This window comes from Macrobrachium nipponense, chromosome 21 (assembly GCF_015104395.2).
Source record: "Macrobrachium nipponense isolate FS-2020 chromosome 21, ASM1510439v2, whole genome shotgun sequence".
NCBI lineage: Eukaryota > Metazoa > Arthropoda > Malacostraca > Decapoda > Palaemonidae > Macrobrachium > Macrobrachium nipponense.
Window position 1 is genome coordinate 9560118 of NC_087212.1, and position 6000 is coordinate 9566117.

A 6000-nucleotide genomic window follows, 5' to 3' on the forward strand; every position below is an offset into this window, starting at 1 on the left:
TTAGAGAATATGATGCCACGCATTCAATGCTGAAGCATGTATACCCTTCCTATAAAGACTTCCGTTAGCTGCCACAATAATTTGGGGTGTGAATGCCATCTATAATCTAGTTCTTCCCTCCTTCAAAAAAATTTTTGCTGCAGTGCCAGCTGTCAGCACAAACATTCTAGGTGTAGGATGCAGCTGCTAGCCCATGCCTTCATCCAACCTAGCTAAAACCCATCGTAGTCGACTTCAATATATGATTCACTGATTAGATAAATGTACCTGAAGGAGGTCGAACCCCAGCCCACCTCACTGGTGAAGTTAATTATACCTTAGTTTAACCGGACTACTAAGCTGATTAACAGCTCTCCTAGGGCTGGCCCGAAGGATTAGATATTTATACGTGGCTAGGAACCAATTGGTCATCTAGCAACTGGACCTACAACTTATTGTGGGATCCGAACCACAGTATTTCGAGAAATGATTTTCTAATCACCAGAAACAAATTCCTTTGATTCCACGTTGGCAGAGCGGGGAATCGAACTCCGGACTACCGAATCGGCAGGCGAGCGCGTAAACCACTCGGCGAACGAGGAACTACCTCACTGGTGTGGCGAGTATACTAGTTTGTATACATGTGTATATACATACTCACACGACAACACAAACTCAACGACTCAAAACGCAACACAGGGACAGGAATAATGAATATAATAATAACATGCAAGTTTATCCCTCTACAATAAACAAGCAGAGTCCTACTCAACTACACAGACATACAACCGTGTGCGCTCATGCTCATATACACGACAGCACACACATACACACACACACAGCCACATTCAACAGCAGAATACCTTGGACACTCCCAGTTAAGGCAGAGGCATGGCCGCCTCTCAGCAATCTATATAGAGGAGAGCCGGCCATTATGAAGGAGGAGAAAGTTTCCTCGACTTCTCCATCGGACAGATTTATGAGAACAATTAAAAAGACGAAGATACGTCTTAGATGCGGTTCTAGGGCGTCTTTCAACTGTGTGGGTGTGTGTGTGTCTGTGAAATATGATAAACACTTATGTACTTGTATAAATGCGACTTGTATTCAAGTTTTCTGTTGTTTTTTCCAAAGGGACTTTGTCGTTGATTAACTTTATCTGTGTCTGTCCCATTTCGGGATATATGACATTTATAAAATCAGCAAATGATCAGAAAAATTAAATAGACGTGGACACCTCTTGAAAACAGACTAGCGACACGAAATGACACTTGACAGAAGGTGACAAAAACACTCTCTCTCTCTCTCTCTCTGATATGGGTTGGGTTTCCAAAGCATTAATAAATCGTCCTTTATTAACAACTAATATAATATCGAGGCTGAGAGGTCTGGTCATCATCCATTACTTTGGTGTCGTTATGCCCAGTTTCAACTAGAATTTTAGTAGTTTTCTGAAAAGAAATCTATTGTGCCGGTTTTGTCTGTCCGTCCGCACTGTTTCTGCCAGCCCTCAGATCTTAAAACCTACTGAGGCCAAAGGCTGCAATTTGGTATGTCGATCATCCACCCTCTTATCATCAAACATACTAAATTGTAGCCTTCTAGCCTCAGTAGTATTTATTTCATTTAAGCTTAAAGGTAGCCATAAGCGTACATCTGGCAACGCTACAAGGTAGGCCACCACTGGGCAGCGGCAGAAAGCTTCATTGGCCGCGGCTCATACAGAAACGTCGATTGTGCCGAAGAAACAGCGGCGCATTTTTTACTTGTTTTCTACGTTAATAGAACAATTATTGCAAAACTCAAATTGTTCATGAAACATTCCATCCGTATGTCTTTTATAAAAGGCAGTCATCCTCCATACTACTCTTGTGACCAAACCTCGCCGGCATAGGGCCGTCTTCTGATCTCTGTTTCATATCCTATTAAATATAGGTTCCTATTCACTCCTCCATTCAAAACCATTCTTCACTCTGAATATATTCCATAAAACATCTCTACAATATATTATCTCTCTCTCTCTCTCTCTCTCTCTCTCTCTCTCTCTCTCTCTCTCTCAATACTCATTACTATACTGATAAGGCGACAGAGGAGAGGCAGTACTGACATCCACATATTGACAGACAGTTAAGGAAAGACGTATGGGGGATAAAAGTGAACGAAGCTACTGACTACTACCACCTTAATGACGGACGCAAACCTATACAGACCGCAAGCGTCCAAAACGCTGCACAGACGGCGATTATTTCAAAATTTAAAAAAGGACTCGTAGGTGATATATATACTCGTAGTTGGTACAATTTATACAGAAAGAGATATTGTGGTGTTTGAAGTGTGTCACATTCTGTATTGTTCTATTTTGATTTAAATCTCCAAGTACATTTTCCGTCAAAAAGCTAAAAAAGTTACAGTGGCCACGTTTTCTTACAGACAAAGAAATACAGAGAGAGAGAGAGAGAGAGAGAGAGAGAGAGAGAGAGAGAGAGAGAGAGAGAGAAATTCTTTCCACAAAAAGAGGCCTATCCGATGATTATCATCTCCTATGCCTGAACACGTCCTAATAGGTACTTTCGTCCAATTCATAGCCAGAAGAAAATGCAGAAACGAAATCCTGTGAAATATTTCAGGACCCATATTCTGCTGAACTTTCCTTGAACCAGGTGCGCAGGGCCGAGGTCACGACGCTGACTCATACCAAATCAAATTGCCTGTGTGTCGAATTTCATGCTCTAATTGGTATACCCTTGCCCCTGCCCAAAAGCATTCGAGCCCACTGCGACCCCGACAAATCATAATGATTGAGTGAGAGACTTATAAATGGTTTCGTATTACTCCCGGACTTTTCTTTAAATTGGGAAGTGATTGCACACAGTTTTCCAAAGGTTAAGAACATTAAGGGGTTGGTGGGGTTGAGGTGGGGGGGTTAAACTGACTGAAAAGTATTGCAGGTAACTCGAAATGTGCATTCAGTGGGAAACTGATCGGACAATTTTCAAATAGTTACGAACTGCCTGCAAATGTCAAGAACTTTTTTGAGCAGTTTCTTAATAGCTATGAACTTTCATGTAACAATCAAGTGAACAGTTCCCCCATAACTAAGAACTTTCAGAAAACCAGAAACTGACAGAGCAGTTCCCAGTAAGTACCAACCCTTTCAGCTATATTTTTTCAATAGATTCAGTCTACCCACATCCGTAAGTTTTTTATAATTTGGTTTTAATTCATTGACTAGTACCTGGTCAGTGTTCGTATTTGAGTTGCTCGGCTGACCGGTAAGATGTGAAACAGGCTACAAGGCTTGGTGTGGACCTCCAGAATGTGTCCAAACAAGAGGAGGTCGAAGTTTAAAATAGGGCCAGCGTCGTAAAACTCCGTCTGTATTTCTCTATGGCTTCTGTCAAATGCTTCCAATGTAGCTATTTCACGTCTACTACAGCCTTCGACGGCATAAGTTTTGACAGAAAGTTCATCTGAAATGAGTAAACGGCAGCTTATGAATTGTAAAACGATTAAAAAGAAAGATATAACTTAAATCTGTGACGTCGCATACAGAAAGGAAACTAGTTATTATTTTAGCCAATTTACAACAGATCTGACTGAGATTACAGATTACAAACAATTTCAGTTGGCACAACACTTGTAACGTTACTGATATCAACATGAATATATAAATGCTAAAACTGAATCAGTATCTGTCAAGATTATAGCTCGAACCAATCAATCAAACCTTCTAGCCTTCGTCGACATTCACACTTGGCAACTCCCTCCTGACCCAACGAAAGTGGGTCAAACGACCCAGAATCGCCAATTACAAGAGCGAGACATTTGTCAAAGATAAGCCTGGAGCCCCGGAGGGGAAAAAAAGAAGAATGACGTCAGTATTTAATGAGAAGGCCGTGAACTCGTTTAGGCGTTTGTTTTTCTTCGTAAAAGGGTCTCGGGTCGTGAGGCAATAGTCGCAATTATTAGCCGCGACCGTCATTGGAAAATGCTTTTTTTTTTTTAATTTTAAAAATACCTTTTTTCATTTTACTTCTACGGGCTGCTCTAGGAGCAAGAGCCCGTGCTGGCATAAGGCCAGCTTAATCTCAAACAACAAATTTGTTTTTTCATTTTTTTTCTCATCTTGATTCATTTTTCCTCGCCTCCTTTTTTTCCCCCAGCTACCTTTTATTTCTTATGCTTGGTCACGCGTAGTTAAGGGCAAAGTTGTTTTCTTGCACTATTAATATTATCTACTTTTAAATTCGCCTTACTTGCTCATAGGATATGCACTTGAATTGTCATGTCAAATTTCTCTCTCTCTCTCTCTCTCTCTCTCTCTCTCTCTCTCTCTCTCTCTCTCTCTCTCTCTCGTTTAGGTTAAAAAAAATTGATGGCGAGGATTTATTCAAAACAAACCACACCACGGAAACTAAGACCTAAGACCAGGGACAGAGCATTATATAAATTTCTACTGAAAATGGAAATCGCGTAATTCCTCACATTAGTAAAATGACCCTTTTTTCGAGGTTTCAAGCTAACTCGAGTCATCAGCAGTTATATAAATTTGGTCACAACTTATTTATTCAAGTCTCGAAAATTATTCCGTGTAACTCTAGGCAGACTCTTGCAGTATACCAATTAAAAAACAGTAACAATGTCATTATTCTTGAGATAGAAAAATACTCAAAATCTATCAGGCTTTTCGTAAAGGTCTTCCTGAACCCACTATACGTTAGTAAAAGAGAGAGAGAGAGAGAGAGAGACAGAGAGAGAGAGAGAGAGAGAGAGAGAGAGAGAGAGAGAGAGAGAGAGAGAGAGAGACCCTTATACCTCAGGGCAGCACAAGTAATTTCCCGTCACATGCCGCGCATATAAGTCAGCTGTTTATAAATGCTAGGAATTCGGCTGTCTTTAGCGACGCTCGGAGTGCCAGAGTAGAATATAGCGCGGGGGCACATGAGTGAGTTAGCGTAGGTTGTTGGACAAGGCGAGAGGATAAGTAAGGCAAGGGGGAGGAGGAGGAGGAGGAGGGGAACTCCCGATGCCAGGATAAAGGATGGACGGTCGAACGTCGCGACGTAACTAATGGGTGGTTTATTTTCCAAAAAGCGGTTTCCTCCATCACCGCCTACGGACGCGCGTCGAGGGGCGCCTCTTGAGCAGAGGAGGAGGAGGAGGAGGAGGAGGAGGAGGAGGGCACGGCCCGAATGGCGCCCGGCGGGTGATCAGATAAATGTGTATTGAGACTCGGATGGAGAGCTGTTTACCACGGGACCTGAGAAATTTTCGCCGAGGCATCGCGCCCTGCAATTAAGAGGCGAGAGTATTTGGAGAGGATATTTGCGGGTCCTGTTTATGTTTCGTCTTTTATAAATAGCCAGGAATGCTGGTAAAAATACTCCGGTGATTTTTTTTTTTTTTTTTTTTTTTTTTTGGCCAAATAAAGGTCGGGCTATATATTACTGGCGACGAGACTAGTACACCGCCTTCGTCCTCGTTCCAAAGGGCCTTGCAATTGCGCGTTTGAGTCAGGGGTTCTTGGCTATTAACTTAAAAGGAAATCGGAGCAGGTCTCCAACCAATACGCCAGCCCAGATTTCCACTGGAACTTGACGTTGGATTAACTCTGTACAGGTACGAGAAGTTAATAGAGGTCAATATCATTGTATGATAAAACATGAACCTCAATTACGTACGAAAGCGTATCTAATCTTATCATGAGGCATTTGGGAATAAGTGACTGGATTATTTATTCTGTTTGTAGGAAGTAAAAGAAGAAAAATCCCCCAAATATACCGAGATGCATCAAAGCACAAGTATACTACAACAACCTATAAGAGCAACCATGATGCAAAATGACCTGCGCATGGAACAGAAACGGAAAAATCCTGCGAAATTGGCCTGTGTCATCTTATGTCTCATGGAGAGCTCACCTTATCCAAGTCAGTGATGAATAAGATACAGAGCAACAAATAAATTCATTTGATATTCATTTTTCGCTTATCACATTTACCTACACGAGGGCATCATCTGGAT